This window comes from Dinoponera quadriceps, unplaced genomic scaffold, assembly GCF_001313825.1.
Source record: "Dinoponera quadriceps isolate SergipeBrazil2010 unplaced genomic scaffold, ASM131382v1 scaffold2088, whole genome shotgun sequence".
NCBI lineage: Eukaryota > Metazoa > Arthropoda > Insecta > Hymenoptera > Formicidae > Dinoponera > Dinoponera quadriceps.
In genome coordinates, this window is record NW_014556152.1 from 204136 (window position 1) to 211198 (window position 7063).

The 7063-nt window shown below is 51.8% G+C and overlaps 1 protein-coding gene across 1 annotated transcript in view; it reads left to right on the forward strand.

Annotated features, from left to right (window-relative positions):
- Positions 1-1702: 1702 nt before the first annotated feature.
- The window catches only part of LOC106747026 (protein jagged-1), an 80238-nt gene continuing 74877 nt past the window's right edge, over positions 1703-7063 (forward strand). Inside the window, exon 1 of the mRNA XM_014624261.1 lies at positions 1703-2014. The gene's annotated coding sequence lies outside the window, so the exon portion shown is untranslated. The remainder of the gene's footprint in view (positions 2015-7063) is intronic.

The window sequence follows — 7063 nt, forward strand, 5'->3', positions numbered from 1 at the left end:
GCCGATTCCGTTACACATCTCGCCGGTTTTCCGGGGTCTCGGCCGCCGCTTCACGTCGCGTTACCACTTCGGTATTCGACGAATCGATTCCACGCTCGTTCACGGCGTCTGTTACGCTGCCTTGGACGTGAGCATTGCGGAAGCGATGCCCTGTGGACCGGTGCCGATGGCGCACCGTGAGAGGGTGCGCGCGCGTTTTCGGATCTACGCGAGCGGCTCTCACCTTCTCTCTTTCTCAAGAGAGACGACTACGTCACCGCGGCCGATCGCATTCCCCTTCGACGAAACTGGTAGCGCGCGCGCGCGCGCTCACGCAATTTTCCGTACAACCGTGGAGGAGGAGGAAGAGCAGGACGGGGAGGCGGCCGTAATTAACCGTAATTAGCGGGATTCAATCTACTCGTATATATTCGGCCCGACTGTTTTATCGCCTCGGTCGTATCGACGGAATTAAAGATGCCCCGTCGAGATTTATACCGGTTGCTCCTGTAACCCCGCGTGCGAGCGCGCGGGCTTCCGTTCGTGTTACTTCTACGCTGGAATTGATGGGAAGAGTATGCGCTTCCCCTTTCCGCGGCCTCGCCTGATTCGCGTCGAGAATCTCCATGCGGTAAATTAGAAATTGCGGGGGTTGACTGATGAACGCGATATACGGTTTGTGTAATCGATGCACGTATAGAGGCGGCGAGGTGAAACGCGAACTTTAGCGCGCTCACATGCGCAGCGTAGAATAGAATACGCGGTAAAATCGATGTTTATCCTCAGAATACGCGATAAGAGAGAAAGGGAAAGATTTATTATCGTTGGACTTGGCGATTTGTCGAGAGCGAGTCTATGCACGTTTTAAGACGCGAGTATCCACGAGTACTTTGTGATTCGCGTCATTGATTGGCAGGATGTGCAAAAAGAGCCGCGTTTGACACGTGCGAGAGACGACAAGTGTTCGATATCCTGCCTGGATCAAAAGGAGGGTGCTGCACCCTCGACGTTTACGTGATCCTCTTTCAAGCTCTAGTGCGCTATCATGAATGGCCATCGAATGCACCATGTAGAAACACAATGGAACGCATGTTCCTTTCACAGAACGTTAGTGTGTACGTATTTACCCGAGACGAAATTTTGGTCTTGTTGTATGAAACAAATGTAGTTACAAGTTGACGAATAATCAGAGATTCGTGATGTTAATTATTTCTCGAATAATGTTTATAAATCAGCTTAAGCTTTTTTTTAACACTTAGGTTCGATATCTCTTTGTTCTCGATAAGTTCGTCAAGTGTGCGTTAAAATCACGAATGTTCTTTATATTAAATGATTACTAATCGTTCACACATACACACACAGAGAAATATTTTAAATATAATACGAAGGAAATAATCTCGATACGTGTCACCTGAATATATTAGATTTATCGTAAGTTTTTCTCCGACGCGCGAGGCTTCAGGACGGTTTAGCACGGAAAGCTGAATATGTATCTAATCGACGGCAACATTATTTCAAAGTGCGCACGAAATTCAATCTAACCATCTGGCCGCTGACATGTGCGAGACGTTTGAGAGAGATCAGCTTGCTTGCGACAAGCGTTCTCCGAGCAAATATTCATCGCGCCGTGCATGCGCACCATGCTCAAATGCCCGTAGAACTGGCAATCGATAACCTACGTTCAGTCTCGTCTTACACACGCGTGTTGAAAGTACAAGGAGATTTAACCGTGCCTCGAGCTGCTCAAATCGGCGAGTCGGGTATCGCGAGTAACTTTTCTCGCGCGTTTCTCACGGGGAAATCCCTCACGGGGATTTTCGCGGATATTATTCGCACCGTGGCCGTCCCACGTGCGATCTTCATCATCGAGCGGGGAAATCAGTTGATAATCAGTCTGCAAAAGTGAGACACCCACGCGCGGATTACGTAACGTTATCTCGAACGAATCCGTGACGTTAATCTGTCCGGTGAAAATCCGGATGCTGACAAGGCGAGCTTGAAGGATCGGGCTTTGCGAGACGGGAACGTGGGACAGGTAAATACTTATCGCGCGTGGTTGCACCGAGAAGCATGCTCAAGCGCTTCGGAACGGCTTCGGCGATTCGTAGCCTTCGGGTCTCGTCTTACATTTAGCGCCGGAAGAGCCGTGTACGCGAAAGGATTCGAAGCGAGGAGATGGCAGAAACGGAGGAGGATTCCGCGCGCTGCGCTCGCGTATAACGCGCGCCGTCTTCTCGGATTTCTTGCGCGGTGTCCTAAGCGGTCCGTCCAGGCGCGTGCGAGAGAACAAGCGTGGCGCACGTGCGGGATCACGCGCGCTCACGAGCAACCCCCTAAAATTCATGAAAGAGCGACTTACGAGACGTCATGTCCCATAGGCGTCAAATTTTTCACTGAAAATTATTCAAGTCTCTCGCGAGTTTCTCGTATAAATTAATTTCGCGTCAGTAATCAACGTGTAAATTGTCGTCGTAATTCATGATACAATATATAATATCTCTACATATTGAAAACGAAATAATATTTCGAGTGCGTAATGTCAGACTCGAAAAAGCCGATAATTTTAATTACACTAAGGGACATACCTATCTTATCCCAAAATTAGAAGACACATTCCTCCTGTTCTCATTAGTACACGATCACACGCAGTCAATATTTGTCAAATCTTTTTCTCACATATGAGTACAGAGAATCGCGAATAAAAGCAAAATTCGATCGCTATCATGCGACACGAGAAATATATTCGTCGCGTGAGAAGAAGTAACCGCGCGGAATTGACGAGCCATTGTCGACGCCTATGCGCGCGATCGGATATGCAAACACAGGGGGGAGTAGGCGTAGAGGGCAAGCTTAACCCCATTTAAATCGCCTCTGGCTTGCCGACAATACCACGGTGATTGCGACAGATGTGTGGACGTGCGCGTGTCCCTTTAATAGAGCGTTTTCGCACCCCTCGGCGGCGCAAACCACTCATTTTAAGTCCCTCCCCTGCGGGGACCCCTATTCACCGTTGAAAAGCGCACAGGTGCGTACCACGGGGCTCCCATTGAGACAGAGGGGGTTCTCCCTCGTCCCTTCCGTTCTCCTCCTCGTCTCTCCGACTCTACGGCCAGATGCATCGACGATGCAACGCTCCCGCGGGCGCACAACGCGAATTCGCGGATGCATCTGGCACTTCCGCGCACGATCAGCAATCAGACCGGGAGATAAATTCATGTCAGAGGGATTCGATGCAGAAGTGAAATACTGCGCCCGATTAGGAAAACAGGTCGTGCGAGATAAATCCGACGTGTGCAGCGTATCTGCTTCAGGCAGATAAAAGGGAGAAATAACAATTGTTACGAATCGTCCGTCTTGCTTTTTGTTTAATGCACTGAGGAAAATATCCTGGCCTACGTGATCGGAAAATCCAGTTAAAAAAATTACAAACGGATATACCGGATCAAGTGCAATGTCCGATTTTGCCGCCATTTAATTCAATCAAGTGCTTTTTATCCGTTGAGAAAATTACAACGGATATACAATTACAACGGATATATAAAGGGCTACTAATTTTCCGGTTTTAGGTTTCACCGGTAACTGCATGTCACCGGATGAAGATATCTATCATTTGATCGGATGGCAAAAATAACAATCGGATACATCATTTAATTGGTTTATCCGATGGAAATTGTTCTCAGTGTAGTATCACATTGTTTCATATCGCATTGTCATTCATATTTTTATACCTTTTCATATCAATATTACTCTCATCTAAAAATTCATCGAAAAATCATATCTCATCTGTCGAAAAGGAATTTCGTGAAATATTCTCGTATTCTCATGCGACAATGATGAATCCGAGAAGAAAAGTTCGCGATCCGATTCCGTGCGATGGTCCCGTATGAGTATATCGCTTCAATCACCAGACGTTCGATAAAGACGCGAACTTATCCCGTAAGTTTCGCAGGGCGCGGTACGCTTTCGGACGCGTTATTTCGCCGACTAAAAGTCCGGCGCAAGCTCGTGGCTTTAAGCGAGTATGCACGTTCGGTAACCCGATCGGAGGTAGGAGCCGCCGTGTACCTCGCGGAGGGAGCACTGCTGCCGGCCTCGTAATATCTGGCGACTCCATCCGCCGATCGTATCGAGCGCGGAACATTCCCTGCGGCAAACGGGAGCTATAGGATAGCTCGCTGCACTAAAGTGCATCGGTTCGGCTCGCGTGTCGTAACACATCGCACATACGTTCGCACGCACGCACGGATATCGTTGACCGTAAAATATACGCGCGAGAAGTGACGAGGAATTAATTAGTGAATTATGCTTTCCGCCAGGACCGGTAATTAAATCAGCGAGAGATATACGTGTCGCCCGGGAGCTCGATAATTTATCATCACGTTGTCCCACCGCGTCTCCACCGTTGGGCGAGAATAAGACCGATTCGAGCGTCTCTTCGAGTAACACGAGCGAAGCGGCTGCGAACGGACGCGAGATCGATATCGCGTGCGCGATCCCGTCGATATCCGTAATCGGCCCGGGCACGTGCGCATCGGGAGACAAGGGAGACCGTGACGAAGTGTCGCGCGCCGGCACGTCGTTCCGCAATCATCTCACGGAGGGACACGAAGGCCCTCATTACGCCGCCCGTGACACCTGCCAGGACGACTCGGCGCGCGCGACTCGAGCGAGCGGCCTCGCGTTTCCTCTCGAAACGATCGCGGAACGAGTGTGCGGCCTGATCACTTTCCAGAGAAATACGGTAGCGTGCACGCTCTCGCTCCCGGCTTTCTTCTCGTTCCGTACGGTACGCGTGAGCCTAAGTACGTTTACGTTCCCTCTCTCTCTCTCTCTCTCTATCTTTCTTTTTTCTCTCCTCCTCTACATCCCTCGAGCGAGATGCACCTGTACGCTGTTTCGCGCAGGAGCGGATGGATTATTAGCTTTTTCGTCGATTTTCGAAAGTCCGCGGCGGAAAAGGAACAAACGAGTAAAGCCTCCTGCCGTACGGATACAAATAATTGGAAAAAAATTGATAATTACACGCGAAAGATACTAATCCGCGTGGTCTATTGACGAGATAATTGCGGCTTGAAATGCAGGTCTCCCGTTTAACACGGAACATGAAGTTGTTAACATGTATGTAACATCCGGCAAAATTTGGTGAACTCCCAAGTTTCACACGGTATTATACGATGCATCTTGCCGTCTAAACGTTGCAATTAAGTCAATTAAGAAAAACGCTTGTTTCTCTCTCGTCCCCCCCCCCTTCTTCCCCCCTCTCTCTCTCTCTCTCTCGGAAACCGAGGTAATGTCTCAAAGACATCAGACGCTCTCCGGTACCGGAAGGGTTGAGTTTCTCCTCTGTTCGCGCTGATCCGCCCCTGCTGGCCGCGCTGAAAGAGCGGCGAGCTCGCGCGTCCATACGGTAGGCGCACGCATAACAACGTGTACTTATGGGCGAGCAGGCGTAGGTTGGCGTCGGGGTAACCCGATAATCGGCATATCCACCGAAGGGTCCGGCGCGCCTATTAAGCTCCAATAACGACACGTAATAGCTCGGCCGTGTTGCGGCCGCCTCGCGCTACGACGACGACGGCTCCTTCGGGGAAGCAAGAGAAAGAGAGAGAAAGAGAGAGAGAGAGAGAGAGAGAGAGAGTGTGAGAAGAGCCGAAGGCCGCGAGAGGAGAGCTCGTTGCGCAGCGTGACTAAGCCCGCGAAGCGCCGAAGGAAGGAAGCGCCTCCTGGGGCCCGGGGATCGCGCCCTCCGCGTGTCCATACGGTGGTCCCGGAATTCCGCGGAATTCCGCCGTCCGGCGCAACGCCACGATTTCAACTCTCCGTCTCTCCCTCCCTTCCCCCCTGCGTCTGGTTCTTTCTCTCTTTCCTCCATCGTTGACCACGACCGGCCAGGCCACCCTGAAATTATGCGGTGCCCGTCAATTAAAAAGAGTGACCGGCGGCCTCTTCGCCCCTCCTCGCCGTCGTCGAGCGCGTATCCTTCTTCTTCCTCTTTGTGTCCGCCTGCCCGATTCATATCGGACCGCGGTACCCTGCTCTTACCGAGGAATGTCGGGGTGAGCGAGGGGGATTTTTAAACAGTTTTTGTCAGGCTCCCCTTTCTCCCTCTCTCTCTCTCTCTCTCGTAAAACGCGACGAATCGCCGAACACGCGAACTGCGCGGTGATGCGAGATCGGCGAGTCAATTGAGAAGTGCTGCGCGCAATAACACGTTAAACCGCACGGAAGAGAGCCTTACACGCGCTCTCTCTCTCTCTCTCTTCCTTTATTTCTCTTTCTTCCTCCCGTCGGTCTGCGTTTATTCGCGGGTTCGCTTATAGCTTGGACGTAGGCCACGCGCGATTCACGTACTCTGTCCACGAGTTCAACGCATTATAAAGTAATCTCGTAAAAGTCGTCAGTATCAGAGCGATCACGAGGACTCCTAATAACGATTAACGAGTCCCCGATCGATTTGCAAATTGCAACTCGCTGAGGCACGCACGTGGACAATTCACCACGATCCGTCGAGCTCGGTCTCAAAATCGGCTCTCGCTTCTTCCGCGGCTCTCGACGGAGGTACCGGAAAATTGAGACGTCGACGCCTACGTCCGCGAGCCCTCGTGTCCCGGTGTCGTGCGGAACGTGTATATACGACTCTCACGGCGGAAGGCACAGCCGGCTATAACGAGGTCCTCCTAACGTCCCTCGGCATGGAATCCCTGTATCCTTATCCACGGCAGCGCGTTGTACCGTTATTATTCTTCCCGCGTCGCGGGACGTGTTGCTTCTTCTTTCCAGCAGCGAGAACGAACGAGTTCGTCCGGGTCGGTCGGCCGGCCGTTCACGTAGCCGGGGACGCGCGGCCAGCGCTGCACACTCTCTCGCGCGCAACAGCGAGACGGTCGCCAATACACACGCACGCGTGCCCGCGGTACCACGGGCGGAGCTGGTTCTCACGTGTTAATTATCGCGTCGCCGTTTATCGGGATCATAGGCGGCGTTATCGTCCTCGCGATCGGCGAGGATCGCGCCCATCCGCGAGCTTCCGCCGCGACTTCTCGCTTTTCCTTCCGCGCGACCGTATCCCGCACCCCCCCCCCCC